The sequence below is a fragment of the Palaemon carinicauda genome, chromosome 6 (genome assembly GCF_036898095.1).
Source record: "Palaemon carinicauda isolate YSFRI2023 chromosome 6, ASM3689809v2, whole genome shotgun sequence".
Lineage (NCBI taxonomy): Eukaryota > Metazoa > Arthropoda > Malacostraca > Decapoda > Palaemonidae > Palaemon > Palaemon carinicauda.
The window spans coordinates 181,846,586-181,869,085 of record NC_090730.1 but is presented as its reverse complement, the minus strand read 5'-3'; the positions used below and the strand labels follow the sequence as shown (position 1 = coordinate 181,869,085).

At 32.9% G+C, this 22,500-nt stretch overlaps 4 long non-coding RNA genes across 7 annotated transcripts in view; 2 read left to right on the top strand and 2 right to left on the bottom strand.

Moving 5' to 3' along the window:
• LOC137642853 (uncharacterized) overlaps positions 1-22,500 on the bottom strand; it is a 233,269-nt gene that overhangs the window by 120,473 nt on the left and 90,296 nt on the right. The gene's annotated exons all lie outside the window — the stretch shown is intronic.
• LOC137642856 (uncharacterized) overlaps positions 1-22,500 on the top strand; it is a 236,374-nt gene that overhangs the window by 131,552 nt on the left and 82,322 nt on the right. The window lies entirely within an intron of this gene.
• LOC137642850 (uncharacterized) lies at positions 1,460-6,120 on the top strand. The gene is made up of 3 exons (XR_011044899.1): positions 1,460-1,618; positions 5,412-5,502; positions 5,925-6,120. It is a non-coding gene; the product is annotated as an uncharacterized lncRNA (long non-coding RNA).
• Positions 9,213-19,493, bottom strand: LOC137642851 (uncharacterized). Of its 2 annotated transcripts, none has more exons than XR_011044901.1 (5): positions 18,918-19,378; positions 16,088-16,223; positions 15,379-15,512; positions 10,886-11,025; positions 9,213-9,734 (listed from the first exon to the last, which is right to left on the bottom strand). It is a non-coding gene; the product is annotated as an uncharacterized lncRNA (long non-coding RNA). The 2 variants fall into 2 exon arrangements; XR_011044900.1 differs by lacking the exon at positions 18,918-19,378 and adding an exon at positions 19,409-19,493 and having other exon boundaries at positions 9,226-9,734.

Sequence of the window (22,500 nt, the reverse complement as noted above, 5' to 3'; positions counted from 1 at the left end):
TATATATATATATACATATATACATATATATATATATATATATATATATGTATATATATATATATATATAAATATATATATATATATATATATATATATATATATATATATATATGTATATATATATGTATATATATATATATATATTTGTATATATATATATATATATATATATATATATATATACATATATATATATATATATATATAAATAGTAATTTCAGACAACGCAGAAATGGCAAGAAAATTGAGGATGATATGTGAACATATACGTATCCTATTAGAAAAACAGAAAATAAAATAGATAAAAATTACAGGTAGGACTATGAAACTATTGCAATAAATTATATACAAAATGTTATATATTATTGTGCAACAACAGGTATGAAGATATTGCAGTAAATAGTGTACGATATGTTAAGTACTATGATTCTTAACATAATCTACAGCAAGTTTTATATGTCCGTAATTCCTTCTCTTTATTCTCAGCAGATTATAAGATCTACTTGTATGCTGCATCAAAATTAGATTACACATTAATATTATTTTAAGAATGAATCACGTATTTTTCAATTTGTCGCTGTGAGTTGATTATATGAATTATGAATATTTTATCAGTTACTAATCAGTTTTATGGCGCACTGGTGCTAGAAATATTGGAAATAAACTGATGCATATTTAATCATAATACTGTATTATGTAAACACTTATAGATGATTAAAAAATATAATTATAAAACTAATTGCAGGATTTTTCTGAAGATTTATTCTCTCTCTCTCTCTCTCTCTCTCTCTCTCTCTCTCTCTCTCTCTCTCTCTCTCTCTCTCTCTCTCTCTCTCTCTATTATCATCATCATCATCATCATCATCATAATCATCATTATTATTATTATTATTATTATTATTATTATTACCTAAGCTTCAACCTTAGTTGGAAAAGCAAGAGACTATAAGCCCAAGGGATCCAACGGGGAAAATAGCCCAGTAAGGAAAGGAAATAAGGAAAGATGTTAACGAAATCAGGAGTAATGAAGAATTAGAGTATTTTTTTTAAACTTCAACAACACTAAAGCCATCAAAGGTTTTCTTATATTGGGGTGTCGAAAATATGATTTTTAATTGAGGATGAATTGAAAGATTTCTTTTATCATTAATATGGTTACTTTGGAACTTTAGAGTTATCTTCAACCATACATTATATATTCTTAGAGGATATACAGTACATATATTTCATATTTTGTGTTTTTATGCAATATCTAGGTAGTTTACTAATAAAATTACTTCAATGAAGGTAATTATTTCACCCTCCCTGTATTGGTTAGGAAACTTCAACACAGATGGCACCACTGTTTCTACAAGGATGCCAAAGCTGAAAATTAATTTTTCTTTATGAATTCCTCGTTCAGTATCCTTGTTTGTTAACCCGTTTTCTTTCTCTACAAGTATAGTAAAGTCGAGGGTCTTTCATTTAACGTTATATATTTTTTTTAACGCAGTGAAACAAAATTTGGGAGAAGGTTTCGTTTTCTTTCTCTACAAGTATAGTAAAGTGAGGAGTCCAGCTTCTACCGTTTTATTCTTTTGAAGGGAGTGAAACAAAATTTGGGAGAAAGTTGCAGGTATGTAACGAAGCTTATTTATCTTTTATTTTAATCCACAGATTATTTTTTCAAGTCTCTTAAATAATTTAGATATATTGTATAGGGTTTTAGAACTGGTTTTGAAATCTTAGAGATATTTGTATATTATGGTACAGCTATTCAGATTTCCGATTATATCCAAATTTATCAAGAGTCGAGAAAAATTGTTGAAATACTTGCTTCAAACTATGCAGGATCTCCAGTGGTGCTAGTGAGAATACGTCAGCTACTTTTCGTTCAATATTTTTATGACTTTGTACTTTTATTTTTCAGGTGATCCCACTTTATATGTTCTGTAAGTTCGTTTGGTATGTAAACGTAGTCTATTTTTGCGCAGGCAATGCCACCGTGGTAAAAAGTATCATGGAATCTTTTATTCTGATCATATATATAAACATGTCTGGACGCCTTGTTCATAAGAATTTGATCTATGACGATTAATTTTGCTTTGGAGGTCTAACTTTTTAGTTAGTTCTAGTAGCGGGAATGACTCTGTATCTTTATAATTTTCTCGGTCAAAATATTAATTCCTTTCTAAATAAATGTGGTGATGTCCCGGTTAAGATATTAAATTTTTCTAAATATATGTGGCTTTGCATCAATGTTCTGAGCAGTGTACGAACAAGACTTCTAGCCATAAATCTGATTGCATTTTCTATTGGGTTTAATTTTTAATATGGCCTTAATCTAATACTAGTATACAGGTAGACTTTTAGATGTGCCGATTTTGGCATTTGTCTTAAACTTTGTTCGCATCAAACTTTCTATTTTAATTTCTCTATTTAGTACTGAAGGTTCTTCGCAAGGAACCCCTAAGCTTCCATATTCTTAACAGGAATATTAAGACACTGATTACGAAATTAGATTTAAATTATTGTTCCAATGTTTAGATTACGAACAAAGCTATGGCAGAGTCAAGACTTGAGATTACTTGTGAAGCAAGACTTGGTAGAGCATCCTTATTGAGGGAATTTGAGGAATTATTATTAAAATTCATAGATTAAGAGCAAAGAAAGCTATGCCAATGTAGACTTGAGAAATGTGATGAGTTAGTGTTCCCTGAATATTTATATTATGAAAAGAAAGTCATGACAGTGGATACTTTAGGGATGATCTAATGCTCCAAGAATGAGATTGAGCCAAAAAGCCATGCCAAAGAAGTTCAGGAATTTAAGATATAGAATTATATACTATAATCTAATCCCAGTGTGCACTTGTCAGTGACTGTTCCCATTAGTATCCCCACCCAGGCTTTAGCACAAACTACTTTAAAGGCTTTATTCTGTGATGCTGGTGCCAACAAGGAAAGCTCTAGCGCTCGTTGTCACACGAGGTTAGACTTATGTTTTCTCCACAGCCTGAAGTGTTACACGGGTGGTACCCCTTATATCGTCCCTAACCTAGTTTAAAGTGTTTGCCATGTCTCCTCTTGTACCTGTTACCTGGGCCCTGTCAGGCAGTCCTGAGACTTTCATCCCCCCGCACTGTTGTAATGGCCCTTTTTGTGTTGCGGGCCACTGGGAGTGTGCCTACCACATGCCCCGTGATAGTGTTCACGAGTGTTGTTCATTATCAAGCAATCCCTGTGGACTCTCCCCTAGTCGTCATTGTTGGTCTCAGACCTAGATTCTTAATGCTTGCCAAGCATTAGGTGAAGCTTTGAAAAAGAAAGTTGTGAGTTTTCGTATGCAATGATCCTTCTAGTCTGAGCGTTGATCAGTGGCAGGGATTTTAAGTCATACAGGTGTTGACCTCCCGTAGACTAATAAAGCCCATGACACTTGCCAGTTTTGCCATTTAGCAAAACTATCGTACTTGTTGTAATTACACTCTGGAGCAACATTCTGTACCCTCTAACCAGTCTGGGTATAAGGGAACTCTGGATCAGTCCTTGTAGTCGGCAAGTTAAACTCTGGGATAGGGTACCTAGGCATCTTTAATAGAGAACCTATCAATTGACAAGTCACCTGTTCCCCTCATAGGTAGAGGCCATCCCTGGAGCTACCCTGGTGATATGTGGCTTATCTTGCACTACATAATTCTATCAAATCTAGGATTTGACCTCATCTTACCCTACCTTCCACTTAGACAGGAGGTTCTCTGCAGGTTAGATCCTTGAGACTAAGGCCATGGAGTCCTTTGACATGGCCTCCCTCAAAGCTCTCGTGTCTTTTAAAAGTAGTAGGTGCCATGACTTACTACGCAGTCAACTAGGTTATTAATCCCAGAATTATTGGCAATGTATCGTGCTGTTTTTAAAGTAGTGTGCTCCCTGGTACACAGAGCAAACTAGTGGGCCAATTATTTTGAAATGAAGAGGAAAAAGTTTTTTCTCTCGACAGAAAAGCTAGTCTCGGAAGTAGCTCTCACATAGGAACTCTTCGGTTTGCCTAGCACTTTCCAATAAGTTGCATGTAGTCAGTGATGAAGTGGAAGGCTGTATCACATAACTAATACATGCGCACTCATTAATGTACATGGTCATTGAAGGAAACTTCTGCCAAACCCTCTGGTTCGGCTATGCCTCTGGGATCGGGTGCCAATAAGGGCCCTTACCTAGTTGTTGATCTAGATCACCTGCTACTACTTAAAGCTCTGTATGCAGGCACAGCCCTTTGAACCAACTAACCTAGTACTTTCAGGATTTATGACTGCATGCAAGGGTTCCCAACTGCAGCATATAGCAAGAGTTACTTTTAGTCTCTACGATCCTGTATCGATGAAAGCTTTGGCTATGATGGGAGATGTGGAAAGGATATTCTACGTGGATATTCTACGTGCTCATAGTACAAGAATTCTCTGGGCAAGGACGCATACTTCCTAATACCCGTTCATTAGTCTTTCTCGAAAGTACCTCAGTGTTTCCTATTATGGTACAATGTACCAGTTATTGTGATTCAGACGATGTATTGCTTTTATGGTTTTCACTTGGGTTTTTAAATTGATAGCAGCATGGGCCGGGCCCTCAGAATAAGGATGTCTGTAGATAATGTGCAATTGGCTGATCTTGTCCTCTGGGTGAAAAAGTTGCTGCAGGTTTGACATATAGATTCTGGCATTTTGTCACTTTCTGGGGAAAGAAGGTACTCTTAAATAATTTAGGCCATTTATTACAGAGTTGAATGGCGAAGATGCCTTATAAAATTCTGAAGTAGGACTAAAGAGAAAACCAGGAACAAACTTCGTGTGGAAACTTTAAGGTTTCTCCGGCTCTGTTTGTAGGCTGAACCGTCATTTTTCCAGTGTAATATTAGATTAACACTGCAGGTTTTGATAAATTAAAAACTAACCTAATTCAGTTATTGAATTTTAGCAGGTTTCTCATACTTAATTTGAATGAGGAATGGTTACTTTTTAGCTGCCAACATAATGTCTCTTACTTTAACCCCAATTTAAACAGGACATAACTCTTACATACTATATTTTTGAATAAAAATGTTTAGTTTTTAATTTCTTCTTGGGTCTACTCGTGATGTTTATTCTTAGTTCTGCTGTTGAGGTGAACTAGACAGATGTAAATTATTACCCAAAGTTTGTGCTGGGTGATTTCATGAAAACTGTACCTAGATTTTTGTAGAATTTTCCTTCTGTATTGAAGATCCAGTGCGTGTACCTGTACTTATAATAAAAGTTAATAGCATCCTGTTTAAACTTAATAGAATCCTGTATAAGCATCAAATATACAAAGATTTTATTTGTTTCGATGGCTCAATTTTTTTTATTCATTGACCTTGGTTACATTGAAGTTAATAAATATTGGTTTTATTTACAGAATTGCAGTACCAACATGAGAAAAAATAATGGCTGATAAAGAATGCAGACCAAACCAGCCTTAACTATTATGGCTGTATATCTAGTGAAAGGTAAGAAATCTAGTTCTCAAAATTCTGTATTGCATATTAAAAGAAAATATATATCGTAGGTAAATTAATGTAAATGTATGAACTCTTCTAGGAAAGATTTATAAACATTTAGATTTTAATGTTTCAATACAAATTTATTTTTTTCTCTCTATAGAAAAGTAAACTTTAAGACAATATTTGTAAGACTTGGATTAAGCCTACAGTTCTATTTGAAGTATTAGTACTTGATAGTTTTAAAGAATTAGTTCAAAGTAATTAAGTTCCAAGAAATATTTATTTCTATTTAAATCCAAGGGAGTTAAAAGATAATCGAAGAAAATTGTTACAGAACTCATCAATTACCCTCATTGCTAATTTATTTTTATTAATTGCCTAAAGTATTTGTTGAATATATTTTGCTAAAATTTTATTCATAATTTCAGATTTTGCGCTTGTGACTTCAAATAAGAAAACTACTTCAGGATGTATTGGGCAGCCTTTACGAGGAGCTGGCATCTATCAAAATTAGTAACTAAATAAAATCAGTTAACTGCAAGCCAAACAAATTACGCTTGTTAAGCGAATTAAGAGATTAACTGTTGAACTGTATTCTAGTTCTTAAGTAAATTAACAATTGGGTGTAGTCTCTTCCTTAACCTTCTTTTTTTACTGCATTCAAAACACTGGTGAGGGCCAATTAAACTGAAGACTGAACTATTGGTTTTAATGTTATAGCTTGTTTCTGAGGATTTTGGTTTTATATTTGTATGATTTTGTATGCATTACAGGACTAGATTTTAAAGTAAAAAGTATATGGGTGTACTGTCTTGATAAAAAAAAATATTCTATAGGATATTAATTTAATCTTATTAAGTGCGAAACATTGTACCCAAATGTTCTGGTTGTGTGTGTTGGGTAAAATTTACTTGAAAATCTTACTATATAGCAAGCTAAAATATTGACAGATGCAAGGCTAAAAGACACACAGCCTTATAATTAATGAGCGTCTTGGCCAGTAAAACTTTAAATGTTAAGGTTCACTGATAAAATTTTAATTTAAAATGGTTTCGGGGTTTTTATTTCTTTAAGGATGGTGATTGATGTAGGTATGGTGTGGAAGTAAACTTATCTTATTCTAAAAATATGAATTACCAGAGAAGATTAGGTTTAGAAACTATCATTACAGTTACCCTGATATAATGTAAAGCCTCTGTAAACTATTATTGCTAGGAAGTTCAATGTTCTAAAAGGAATGGAGAAATTTTAAAATATATATGATCTATAGAGGAGGTATTTTGCCGTGTAGATGGTTTCTCTATAGAATAATATAACTATTTTCTCCTAGCAATGAAATAGAATCCTTTTTAATGTATCCTAATCATATTAACCAGTAGACTAATAATCATTTTAACAAGTAGACTAATAAAGGTTAAATTTACTTACCTGAATAACAATTGTTGAAAAAAAATCTAAGGCCTTGCATTTTAATGTAAAACTAGTAAAATAGCTAAAACTAACCTGTTCGTTGTTAACTGGTTAGATTCATTAACTATTAATGCGATTATTTTACGTATGCATTTTACATCGGCTTTAAATGATCCAAATACTAAGTTATGTATATTCTATGATTAAATGCATATTTTCCTACCAAAATATTGACCCTTAATTGTACAACCATGCAGTTTTGGGGGGACTCTTCTTCGATGGCCCTCTAATCAGGCTATTTATATGGAACAGCAGCTTGAACTTTTAAGTTTGTTTGTTGAAGGTGAATTTTGATTTTCTATGGAGCGCAAGAAACTTTCCCATATAATTTGCATACCTTCCAGTAAGTTTTCTGCCAATTAATTCTAGTATGTTTTATTCTGTTAACATAACTAGTATTGTAGGATTTGAAGCCATACAAACACCCTTTGATTTTTTAAAAGATTCGTGTTTGCTTTCTCGAGCAGTAAGAGGACTTAATTTTATTAATTTATGATAATGGATATATAAACTAGACACCTAAAGGTTTGTCTGTAGTCCCAATCCCTTTAGGCGTTTAATGGGGAAGATACATTATAGCTTAATTTAAAATATCTTTATAGCAGACTCAACCTAGAACTTGTTAAATCATATTTGATTAATAAATTCAATCATGGAATGGAAACTGTATATTAGTTGCTAAATCAGTGGTGATTAAAAGGGTTTTAGATAAACTGTCGCTAGAATAGATATATTTAATTAACGATTTAAGTTTTGAGTGTTCAAAGGGGAAATTTTTCTTAGTTATTATAACCTGGAGTGATCGGTCCTTATTTTTAGTTGATAGCTTGTATATTCCTAGTGATCAAAAGTGTTTAATTTCATTGTTGATAGATTAAATCTAAGAGATCGATATGTAATAATTCATTTTGATTGAAATTGCATATCTAATAACTGAGTGAAAAAAGGGGCCAGCATTTTATAAACATTAAAGTAAGTTGTCAAAATTTTAAAGTTTGCTAAATAATGGCTCGTATGATAAAATTTTTATCAAGATAATCTGGACTAGTGTCTATCCATATTCATGAAAAACAAACCTTGTAGGATTTTACGTTAAAAAGCTTTATACAGATGTTAGAACTGGTGGTATCATGGTACAACTGCCTGGTGGTAAATGTGTATTTCTTTTTCAATATCAATAGGATTTTGGCCTCCTTCGTGGGTATGCTGTTTAATCTGAATTTTAACAGTAAAACTACAAGGTTTTAAACTAAAGTCACTTTAAGGGGAATATAGATTACTTTCCTTGAAGCCTTTGTTAGGTAGTGTGGTATTTTAATACACTAGTTAACTTTGCGATTTCATTAGCCTGTTTATCTCAACTTCCACCTTATGCTGATGTGAAAATTTTTGCTCATTTCATTTATTCTAATATTGGCAGGTGAAATATTAGTGTTACTGTATAATGAAAGTATGGTTCCTAAGTGAATTTAGTTAAAGTTGAAACTAAACTTAACGAGGTGGTTTCCACTTCAATAATGTTTGTTTACTTATCATACCTTACAGTTTTCCATCATAATTAGATAAATATAAACGCTGCTCACATTGCTTCACTAAGAACTTGTAAGTTCTCTGCAAATATTTTAGTCTTAAATAAGTTTTCTTCTATTTTGCAGGATCTATATAAAATAGAAACCAGGTCAAACAAGATGGAAGAGTTAAACCGGACACAGAAGCCTCGAGAGATTGTAGTGCACCTCAAACCTGAACAAAAAATATTGCACAAGTAGTTTACGGTCTGAATGTGTAATTAAAGCAGCACAAACCTGTGACTAAATTTAATCTAATGACAGCAGACCAGAGGAGGTAGAGAGACGCACAGGTAATGCAGAGACAGCGATGCAGCAGTGAGGCAGAGAGATTGAGACGCAGCTTCGAGGCAGAAAACTACCAGACGTAGTGTTGACGTAGAGAGAGAAGCTCTGTCTCTGAGATTAAGATGTGGAAGACTGTCAAGTGATGCAGAGTTAATCTCCGCGTCATCATCATTCAGTGATGCAGAGTTTAATCTCCGCGTCATCATCATTGTCAAAAAGACATTGTTAGCAAATGTAATTTAACCACAGTTTAAACTGAATTTGGAATCATGTATTTATGGATGAAATAATAAATGAACATAGAAATAAATGGATGAAATAATAAATGAACATAGAAATAAATGGATGAAATAATAAATGAACATAGAAATAAAATCTTAATTCCACCTCATTTTTATATAACGTATTTGAAAGAATCATATTTTTAGTCTCATACTATTTAAACTTTACTCCTTGTACTCTCCTCTTCTGTTACTATTGTGTTCACTCAGGCTATTGTGATCCACTCTGTGTCCATAGAGCTTGTGCTTTCCTTCTGGTGATTTCCACTTCCTTCCAAGTCAGTTTTGCCCGCTTTTCTGCTTTGGCAAATACTCCAGTCATGCAGACGTTTGTAGCAAATACTCCAGTCATGCAAACGTTTATGTTCCAGCGGATGAGACATGAGCTAGCTATTCTCGTGAGAAACTCCAGCTAACACTCATGTCACAGGACTGCCGCTTAAACAAAGGCTCTTTGGCAGTCACAGGATTTCTGCTCAACTCATTTGTTCTCCCATCACAGGATATATAGTCCACAAACTAGAGCAATGGCTCTTCCAGTTACAGGATCTCAGCTTGCGGTTAAAGTTCTTTTCCCTTCAAAGAACATCAGCTTTGCAAACTATAGAAGTGGCCTACGTTCGTTTGGTTTCTGAAAACGATTAGACAAATATTAAAAATTACAAAAATTACCAAGTCAAATTTGCGTTACAATTTAAATTGGTTCTTGGTGAAAATCACCATCTTAAATGCCAAGGCTTATTTAATCCACCTGTTTGACTTAATGGTACAGGTAATATGAGCTTGTATTGCTCTCGAAGGCTTCAGAATGCACAAAATAAAATTTTTCAAACTTAAGTCATTCAGTGGCATAGCTCAACTTAAATAAAACTTACTGCGTAGTACTAAACAATCCGAAACCCATCATTACTAAAAAAAAAAAATTCACACCAACGTAGGTTGGAAAAAATTCATCGTAGTTAAAGGTATCCTTACTATTTTATAAAAGAGCACTAGTATATACTTCAGAAAACAGATGCCAACATTCACCTGAAATTAAATTGCAATTGCTATGAACTTTGTCAATTTTTGATAGGTACTTGCAACACATATGGAAAATACAGATCTATCTCACTGACTTATAGCAACGCTTGACAACTATTATACTATTATCATTTGTATAAAATATCTTGTATTAACCAAGTACACTAAAGTTACTATTAACCAAGTACACTAAAGCTAGGGATATTTTAGCAAGAGCTGATCAAGAGTCATGTGGACCTAGTGCAATAAGGCTAGGGAAGACTAAAAAGCAGATTAATGGCCATGAAAAAAACTTGCCTACTCATAAAAATTAATATTTAAGACTACAAACACAGAGTGAACAGATATAATTTACTTAAAACCTCATCAAAATATATGGTTCACTGGCCTTTCTTAGAAAGGCACATTCCTTAATATGTCAGCTACGATTAACACATTTATCCTCAAATTTTTAACTGAAAATAATTTTTATTTTGACAAAAATAGGCTATAATTGTTTGGGCCCAAATTTGTCACGTGGCTCCAAACCAAAAAAATAGCCTTTAGGCTACCAATTCGTGAAAGTTTGGAAAAGTTAAATAACTAAAATACGTCTCCTCTATAATGAACGGCTTTTTTCATTGTCTAATTGCCTTAAGTACTTTATAGATCAACATCCTTAAAGGGAGTTCAAACCAATTTTCGGCTAAACTGTCCAAATTAGGTGAGTGTACAACAAACTATTCATAAATAGGGTCATTATAAATAAAAAAAAAATACCTGTATTAAACAACTTGCGATAGCATTGCAAGATGATCGAGGAAAGCGATGGCACAATCAAATGATAGGTTTTTGATTTCTGATCCAAAATGAAACTCTATGATCCAGATCTCACAGATTCAAATACCAAGAATGCATATCTGAAAAAAACAAAAATATTTAGAAATACAATAAGAATCCAAGTACTGAATAAGTTTAACAGTTAAAACAATCAATAAAGGAATTTGATACACTTCTGTAGGCTTAAATTTACCGATGCAATACAACCTACACTTTTTAAGAGAATTCTAAATTCAACAATATGCAATTAAAAGAATAACCTATACTCTAAAAAAATTTGGTCATCTCCTTAGTCACAAATAAACCTTACTTTAGTATTATCTAACAAATATGCCACACATTCTAAACTAGAAAACCTAGTACCTCAAGGTGATAGCTTGGGTACCTCTCGACAATAAGTGCCACTCCAACTGAAAATTTCCAGGGTTTATGAGATGGTAAATCACTCCATCAGTATCATTGAAAATATGCAATGGGAACCAAATAGTTTGCCTTATATCACAGCCTTTATGCAAAAACAACAGATTGTATGGAAATATAAAGACTAATTTCGATAAAATCCAGCAATTTAGTGCTCCCAAACCTATATACTGGGCTTTTTTTTATCATTAGGAAAAGTTTTTACGGCACAGGTTTCAAAGATATTGTTTAATCAAGAATAATTACAGATGATCCCATAGCTGGTGTCATAGAAAGCAAAAGTTTAAAGTTTTCTGTACAAAATGAGTTATTCCATGAAGAGCTGAAGATAATGGTTTTGAAATGCTTCTTACTATTGTTGGAAAGAAAATTGAAGAAATGATACATGCTGCAAGAAAGCGACCTAGTAAAAACCTTCACAATATCGTTTTTCTTCTACAATGAAAAAATTTATTGATACAGCTGCATGTTCTCACATTATGCAGGTGTATGGAGAATACCTTGAATTTCCAAGACATTCAAACAGGTTGCTCTCATTATTTTGGAAGTCTTACATTGCCTTGGTGGACATAATGCATAGACTCCGCAGGGAATCACTAGAAGGCCATTGACCATATCAAATGAACTATCAACGAGATGATTTTATGGTTGTTTGCCTATGACAAGTTTAACTATGCCAGATATCTGCCAATATACATATTAATCCCACAGTTGTATATGAGCATTTCATGAAAATATATTTTCCAGTTCATCTGTGATCTATCAGTTCATTTGGTCAGAGTTCCAGTAGACCTGATCATAGAAGAAATTGTAGATAAAGATCCACAACAAGATTGAAGAAAAGAAGCAAGGCTCAAGGTAAAGAAGAATGATACAAAGAGAGTTCTGCTTGATGCAAAATAATGCTGCAGACCCTCAAGGAATGCTGTCAGGGCACCACAAGAAGACATTGATGTTACTAACCCATTTTGGCTAAAAACATTTGCACCAACAATAATGGTCAGAAATTCATACAACACGAAAAATGCTAGTTAAAAAAAAAATATATGGTTCAAATATTTGCGTGGGAAATTTAAGTACCTCACTACTACTGTGTTGATTCATGTCATGTTCTCTTATCTTCTTACGCTCAAAGATATCAAATAAATTAAGGAAATGTAGATTTGTTGGCAGCCTACCAATCTTTAAACTTTTCTGATCTTACCAATTAGAGTCAGCTTGGAAATATATTGAAACACCTTTCAGCAATGTAATATATTTCTCAATTTTATATTTCTAACTGTCTATATGTCAAATTGAGGATTTGGCCCACCATAGAATATGAATGAGTTGATAAACCCTTACTAGGGAGATATTATTGCAAGTCATTTGGCCTTCCTTAATCTCTCTGAACAGCAATAAACCCACTCATATGAGGTTGTCAGAAAAAGTAACATATGGTTTTTATCTCTAGTATTCTCAGAGTTTAAAACCCCTTTTTTGTTTTATATGCATGTCAAGTTTTAGTATATAATTTAAGACTAGCACAGTTCAGAGTAAAGTACACAAGTACATTGATTTTCCAAATATACCAACCCAAATTTTAGTGCGATCAAAAATTCTTCCAGTAAGAAACTTTTGTTTCTCAAACAAGTGGAGAAAAAGGAGAGTTCTTATCTACTTTTCCAGAAGTCTGGAGTGAATTGCTTAAATATATCACCTGATAAGCAAAAATCTATGATTCATTTACTGTGCCAAAATACACTGGATTTCATACAATTTTATTAAAGCTCTTTCAAGTACTAAGTATTGTCTCACTATTTTGTTAACTATTTAAGGTTGTTCTTCAAAATACACCACAAAAATTAAGTGAGAGTTCTTAAAAATGCACCACAAAATGGAATGAAAGATGACCTCAAACTTCTCGGTGCATTATAAAGAAAACTTATAAAATCCTAGAATTGACCAACTATGCCATTTTCCTTAATAAGAATAACATTTCCCAAAAGAGGTGTTTTACAGTACCCTGTTCACAAGTCTATGTATAAATACTGGCTAATAAAAATCAATCCTATAACCTTTACAAATATTCTCAAATCATTTATCACCATTTTGTTGAAGTGCTTTCTACTTTTGTTAAGACAAAATTCTAAGAATATTGAAGATTTACACGATACCCATAATGCATCCAATTATTTGTCACAGCAAAATCCTTCACCCAGCTCATAAGAACCACAAATCAGGGAGCCTAATTGGGATATGAGAATCCAGGCTTACTCATCAGGAGTGCCCATCCTTTATCTCTCTAACTTACTGCACAAAAGGTTCAGACTAAAGTCAAGAATTAAGAACAATGATTGCTCAAGTAGGTTAGGGAGTGCCCGAGGGAACGTGGGTAGTGTATGGCCTGGCACCTTTGGTTAGACTTGCTCATAATATATTCCATATCTGAAACTTTAAATTTTGCAGTGGTGCAAGGGTTAACTTTGGTTATTGGGTACAATTATGCAATATATGGTTCTTGGATAACCATAAGATAGGATAGAGCCCAATCATGGCCATTGCCAAATTTTACCACATTGCACTGTAATTTTTGCATTAACAGGACATATATATTTTTATAACCTGTTAAACAATATATTGTCTATTGACCTTTTTTGTAGTCAACTGTTTTTGGCTTTATCCTTTCAAAAACAAATAGCTTTATATTTATTAAAGATAGGATATATGGTTCATAATTAATGAATATTAATTATAAACTATATATCCTATCATAACACTACATTAAAGTCAAGCACCCTGAATTTGGAAGAATATATGGTTCATACTTAATATTTACTTGACTAATCATATCCAAACACTATATTAAAGTCCAGCTCCCTGAATATAAAAGGATATATAATTCATACTTAATATTTACTTGACTATTGATGGACCAAGGCTTTTTATAGATTATCACATTTAAAATCATGGATATCTACTTCATGGCTATGACACCTAAGACATTCCTACAATCAGTTTTTGCCCTGCCTAAAACTCTTGATGGATAATCGGGTAACAAAATCTAGTAGTATCAATTGGACTTAACAGTTTACTATTTATCAATTATTGAACATAGTATACAGTAACGACTGGCACCTAACTGCACAGCTCGAAACATGCTAAATAAATTTGATGTTGCATAAATTCTAAAAGGCATATACAAGTCAACATCACACAAATGGGATATTTATATCATAAAGGCTACATGTAATCAATATTGTGACTAATATAATTCATACTTCTCCATTATCATTAAAGGAATGCATATAAAAAAAACCTTCATATAAACTATGTCAAAGACTGACCACTGAAACAAATAGTTTGTTTCAGTTGGAAAATGGGGAATTGGATTTCATAATCAGAGGTATTATACATAGATATCCCCTGTAGTTGAAACTTTTCATGTTATTTCTGACAGTACTGAAGGTGTTGTATTTAACTAGATTTAGTTTTATGATCATTAGATTCATTTTTTTGTGGATTTGATAACTTTACTAATACCTAGTGAAACCAACGTGTGAAAATTTATGGGGTTCATACCGCATATTGTGCAAAAATTAAAGATGACAAATATATAATTGAACTGTAAACAGTCACACTGCTAAAGGTGTGCCTCTAATTGAAAAGTAGCTTCAATGTTAAAATTTTGATGGCAGGTCCGAAAATCTCCCTCAACACTACGAAACCTCTGAGAATATGATATTTGTAAAAAGGACAGGGAAGTCCTAGTTCGGACATATATGCTTCTAGTAAAGCAAAAGTGTGTGCATGGTAAACATCCCCAAGGCAAGCTATACTTGATGCATGTCATTTAGGTGACAAAGGCCATTAAAACCAGGCAACTCGGGTTTGCAAAGGGAAGAAATAATGTAGTCCTGTTTTCTTGGCAAGTTTCTAAGAATTTTCCAAGACGTCATTCGTGTTTTGCTCAACAACAACAATGCCGTCATTATTAATGTATCATAATTAGGCACATTTACATTAATACTCACCTTAAAGGTTTGAAGTCAAAAGTTAAGTTCCTCTGTTGCTGGTGAATGGGATAACTGGTAGTTCACCTCCCATATTAGGAAGAGTACAATTTTGTGACTTCTGGTAGAAAGATGGTGTGTTCCAATGCCTTGTGCTGGGGAATGAAATAGTTCATAAAACACATGTTTTGGTGCAAAATCTATTATAATTAATTTTACATAAACATATGAGTTAAGAATTATATAAATCAATGCTTTTTCATTCAACTTCACAGATAGTGCTTTCACATCCTGCCAAAACTTCTCTCTACTTTGGTATAGGCAATTGTAATGCTCCATAAATGAATGATAATCAACAAAGGTACCCTTAGCTCCCTCTCGTAAGATTTTAATAATCTTGCTGCAAGATAAAAGTCTACATCAGTTAAATTTGGATCTCCTAAACTAATATTCAAATCCCCATATGCCCAGTATTGTGACATTCTAAGAAAATGACAAGGAGGACCTGGTAAAACTCTCTAACAAGCAACTAAGACATGCAATACTCAAGGAAAGTCATTACAGTAACACAGGCCATCAAGACCAGGCATCTCTTGTTTACAAATGGAAAAAAGTAGTCCTGTATTCATGGCAAGCTCATATAAATTTGGCAAGAGGTAATTGATTTGCTGCTCAACAACAACAATGAAATCATTAAGTATCACATTCAGACATTAACATTATTCCTTACCTTAAGGCTTGGAGGTCAAGAGTTACGACTCCTCTGTTGCTTGTGCGTGGGAATACTGGTAGTGCACCCTCCATAGTTGGGCGAGTTCAATTATGTGACTTCTAAAAGGGAAGTTGTTATGTTCTAACCTCTTGTCCTGGAAAATAAAAGGGTTCATGAAACAAGAATTTTAGTGCAAAATTTGGTATAATTTTAGATAAGCATACAATCATTCCACCACAGAGATTGTACCTTCACACCATGCCAAACTTTCTATTAGTATGTGCAACTGTAATGACCTTGCCACAACATAAAAGCCTACATCAGTAAAAATTTTGGTTTCCCAAACCGAGATTCACCAATTTGCAATAAAAAATGCTAGTCCCACCTATAGCCAATAAGCACTAGGAGTCATTTTCTGAAACTTGAGAACTTATCAAGACCTCCAGTTACACACAGTCTATAATATCCAGTCAAGGTTATGGGTAACAGAACCTTGCCAGAAAGACGTTGGAAGGAAAAGGCCAGAAAGACGATGGAAGGAAAAGATTTTTAAAGAGGAGAATTTGATCCTCTTTAACACTTTTTTTTTTAGAGAAATACCCTTAAAATGTAATTACGGGAAAACCACATACACGACACTGAGCAGTTATAATCGACCCCGTTTAGTCAAGGTATAAAGATTCATGGCCATGGTTATGGTCGACAATTTAACAGCTGAATTTATGGTCCCATGCATTTAACCTCCCACTCCTCTTTACAGAAAACCATAGCATTGGTTGTCACAATAAAACAGAGTTGAGTGTGGGGTGAAATGGCTTTTAAAAAACCATATTACCAGAATTTTAAATAACTATCTGGAAGCATTCAATTGTTCAAGATTTCAGCTAATATTTACATCATAAATAACATCATGAATAAATTGTTTTTTTTTTTATGGGTGTCGACTGTCATAACTAAAAACTAAGTTTTGAGTTATAATGGGTCAACTAGCATAACTAAGGAACCTGGAATTCAGATAGTTAACGTGTGATATATTGTCTGATGATGGAGAATGAAGCCAAGTACATGTTTGAAGAATGGCTTGAGCACAAAGCTATAACTCAACCCTTTGTTTGGAGCACAAAGCTACAACTCCTCCTTTGGCCAATTGTGTATTCGCCTCTTAAGTCTGTACATTAGTGGTTTTATTCAGTTAATTATACAATACCTTCAAGTACTTATTTTGTTGTTCTTTGATATCACCTTTCACCGAGCATGATAGAACTGGTAACATATATCTGTTTGAATTGAATTAGAAAGACAAAATATAAACTATTACAAATACTAGCTCATGGCGCTAATGCATGTAGTGAAACCTGATGCACTTGCTGGAAGATAGAACGATAACGCTTAATTAAGAGTAAAGCAAGCTACAATGAAGAAAAAGAATGAATCAAGTAATAAATTAGATCATTAAAATAATACCAAAATACTAGCCCATGGGGCTAACATGTAGCGAAAAAGGGACTTGCCAGAACAAGAGAGCAATGAGATAACGGTAAATTGCTAGCAGTGTGTGATAAGGCGGAGCAAAAACCCATTTAAATTTGTGATAGATTATTAAGATAACATGGGGCTAATGAATGCAGCAAAACATTGTACTGGCCAGAACATGGGAGAAATGAGAATATTAAATTGTAAGTGAAGCAATGTACAGCAAAGCAAAAACCAATTTAACTAATGTGTTAAATTGAGTAATCAATATAACGAAAAAAAATACAAGCTAATGCATATAAAATCCTTCTCTATGCCAGAACATAGGAGCAATAAGATGTGAAATCATCAGTAAACTATTAAACTATAAGATAAACTAGATCATTAAAAGAACGCAAAACTACTAGCCTATGAAGCAAATGCATGTAGTGAATCATGCTCTGCTTGCCAGAACATAAGAACAATGAGATATTAAATTTTTAACAAAGCAAACTACTGTATAGGGAAACAAAGACCAATGAATCATTAGGTGTTAATTTAGCATACTAACATACAGGTAGATATACACAAGTAAGCTACATCTCAGTCCTTTGTTTATTGTGTATTCACCCCTTCAAGTTTGTATAACTGACGATTAACGCCAAAAATAATAAACAGGACTAATGGGTGAGGCAAAGCAGTCTGCTTGCCAGAACATCGGAGCAGTGACAATGTTTATTTGCGAGCGAAGCAAGCATACAACAGCAGAACCCAATAAGTCGTTGGCTAAATTATGTAAAGAGGTATTAGTAATACGTTCAACACAACACTAATACGAAGGACTTACTAGAAAATGGGATGAAAAACCCTATTTTCTATGCATCCGGCATTCATTGCCAACAAATACTACAGTGATTTGCCCGTTTCATTACTGTTCAGTTTTAATTACGATAACTTTTTATTACGATGACTGACGGAAACAAAGTTTAAGAATGTTAATTTGAATATAAACAATTAGACAAGTTCACTATAGTTTCAGGAGTTTCGAACATAATTGATATAGTGCAAAGTCATAGCTTTCCAGTTATGGTTGTCGACACCCAATATCTCAAAAACTATGGATTTCCGCCAGGATTCTTTATCAGAAACTTTTAAAACACCATACAATACATTAACAACCTGTCTTATTTTCTACAAAGTTTATTGTACCATTCTATAATTTTACCAATTTTACATAAAGTGACTAAAAAGGTTTAATTTAAAGACTGGTCAGAGAAAACAAAAAAACATTAAATGTAGTTTCACAAAAAGTGCCCTTTTCTTATATAGATATCTCGAAAATGCAGGTTCACAAATTCTCGGTAATAAAAGAAATACTTAAGGAAACACTACTTACTTCTCACTTTTAGGGGTTTATTTCTCGCCCTCCATCAGAAACAGTCTGTTCAGGCGGGCCTTGATGTGTGAAAATAATTTCTTTCGTTTGTTTTGCTCGGTATCTTTTCAGTTTTTCGCTAGCATTTGTATTCAGGCTTGATAGTTTTCAGATCACTATTATAACACTTTCCAAAGAGATAAGAAATAGTTCCATACATTTACAACGGATCTCACAAGCGCATACTAGGCCTCCTGAGCAGTAAATAGCATACAAAGATAACGTGTGTAACCATCTTGATTGGAAATTAAAATTGAATGTTTGTACAATTGCAAATGGTTGACGAAAGACACTGGAAGCCTATGAGGCAAAGGAAATTTCGAATGGCACTCCTATTCCACATGCGAATTATAATTATAGAGTTTTACACAGATATTGAATGACTCCCCCCAATAAAGATAATACGCAAAGAAGACATCATTAGATATTAAAAAAAATATAAAACAACTTACGAAAATATAACTAATATCGAGAAGATTAAGCCACTTGCATCCACTATTAGCAGACGAGATAACTACGTCACAAAACCCTAGGAGTTGAGCAACAAGGATCACCAAGGACGATTACCTATTCCTTCCAATAGATGGCGCTGAAGCAAAGAGGTTACATATTCTTACCAATAGATGGCGCTGAAGCAAAGAAGTTATATGGTTTGATTGTAATGCTTTGCTGTCCTTTTTTTCTAACTTTTTATTTCTAATAAAGTCTTACTTAGCGAAGTAATTTGTGTAAGATGTCATCGCTTAGGAAAATCATATTAACATTATTTTACAAAATTTTCCGAACTATTGATAATGAAACAGAAATTTTAGTCCCAGGAGAATATTCGAAAGGAGCCTACTAGTAAATGAGGAGACACAAACGCACACACATACATACATACATATATATATATATATATATATATATATATATATATATATATATACTAAATAGTTCAATGAATAAACTTGAATCATATAAATGTTCTACTTTTTGAAGTGCTGTCAAATATTAGAAAGGCTTGAATTAATTAAGATAAGGCACGAAAATTCATTTTACTACTACTACTACTACTACTACTACTACTACTACTACTACTACTACTACTACTACTACTACTAATAATAATAATAATAATAATAATAATAATAATAATAATAATAATATCCCAAAAGTCTTGTTTTTCGAATCCTTTTCTTCTCTGTGATTTCTAAACATGGTAAAAGAGGAGGGAGACCCGAATGGAGAGTGAAGTTATATTTTTGCATTTTCTGATTACGACCCAGTGGGGCCTAAACTCGAATATCCTTTTATTGACCTCAAGCACACCAGACCCTGCTGCCTTATTTTCCAGGAAACTGGAAGAGCCCTTTGGTTTGTTATAGCTACTGGGAGTTGATTCTCTCGCTGGCATTGCAGGAATCCGTTCACTACAGTTAGGATTAATAACTGTTATTCTTTCATATTTCTGTTGTTTATGGATGTATTTATTGATATTTATATGTACATATATTTGTTAAATACATAAAGTAACACACATAAACATACACATACATACATACACACGCATACACACATACACACACACACACACACACATATAAATATATATATATATATATATATATATATATATATATATATATATATATATATATATATATATATATATATATATATATATATATATATATATTTACATATATATATATACATATATATATATATATATATATATATATATATATATATATATATATATGTGTGTGTGTGTGTGTGTGTGTGTGAGTGGTTGTGTGTGTGTTTATATATACATTGACTTTGATTATATTTTCTATGAATACAATTATCATAAACATATTGAAGCCTGCTGAATATTCTAAAACATAATGTTGTTGTTGAGAGAGAGAGAGAGAGAGAGAGAGAGAGAGAGAGAGAGAGAGAGAGAGAGAGAGAGAGAGAGAGAGAAAGAGCGAATAACATTTTAACACCAAAATAAAGTCCATAATGGATTTCCTTTGCAAATTATATTAGATGGTTATGATAATACACAATGAACTAAGTATCCTTAATTTACTGTAAAAGTTGATTTCACTATATATTTCTAACTTGAAGGAATATAATCTTACGATAAAAGAGATGGAATTATACGAGTTGTATTTACTGTTTGAATTATATTCTCTCAACTGCTGTAAAAGAATTTTATTATATTCTTCCCAAATTCACCAACAAACTCCTATTCATACCGACTTTCCTTTGTTTTCAGCCTGGCGCAATCTTAATGAAAACTTGTTCCTTTTTAATATTTTAATTTTTCTTGTTTTTAAAACAATTGTCCATCTTCTTTATGTGTCTCACCACAGAGACCGGAGTTAATTTCTTGGAAAATCGCTTCCCGTGTTTTCACCGTTTCTCTCCATTTTTATTTTCTTATTTTTCTCACAATGAAAACAACGAGTTTTAATGTAAAAGACATCGCCTTTGTTTCGTAATAGGTTCCAGTGTTAACACTTTTTACTAAGCTTTATGTTAACTCTAGTTTTTATTTATTCTTTCAGTGTTGGAAAATAATTACCTTTGCCAACGAAGTTGGAAGGAGGTTATGTTTTGCCACCTCTTCGTGTGTTTGTTTGTGAACAGGTTCCTGGCCACAATTTTAATCGTAGAGTAATGAAACTCGCAAGGATAAACTATTATGTAAAAAGCCGGAAATCATTATATTTTAAATGGTCAAGGTCAAAGGTCAAGGTCACAGTCAAGCAAAATGTCCAACTCATGTAATCAGCCATAAGTTTGAACATCGTTGTCACCGAGACTTCAAACTTGGTCCACGTCAATTAATACATGTTAAAGTCAATGGTCAAGGTCAAGGTCGAACAAAAGGTCGAGAAAGAAGATCCTGCAGCGGAGGTCTGCACTTTACTGAGTGCCTTTCTAATTTGTTTCTCAACTTTTCTTCGTGGTTTTTCCAACTTTGTTGTCGGAGGTAACTACAAAAAAAGGTGTCAAGTAAACAACTATATTAACACACGGCTTATCAAGATTATATTACGTCCCATGGGAAACTGGTAAATAAATTCTGTTAAGACGGACATTATTTTCAAATTAAAAATGGAATGGAAGAGTTGAATTGTGGTAAAGATAATCAGCATTGGACGAAGAAACATCTAAAAAATCCAGAAGAAAATATGATGTAAATTTCGCTTAATCACAATAATAAAAATTATATTAAATATTGGGAAAATATGATAAATATAATTATGATAATAAACGTAGTAGTAATAAGGGGTGTAAAAAACATAATAAAATCAAATTAAGTTTGATATTACAAAACAAAAAATTATAAATAACATGATACACCAAGATGAGCTGATGATGACAATAAGAACTAGATGGGCACTCCGTGCTGTCTTATTTTACTCTTAACTCTACTGCCAAATTGTACTTCGATGTAGTTTCTTCAAAATCTAATGGATTTGTCCATGAGTCATACTCAATATGTCCACCAAGTTTTGGTGAAATTAGCTCTGAAATTTTTACGTAGTGTTAAAAACCCAGAAAT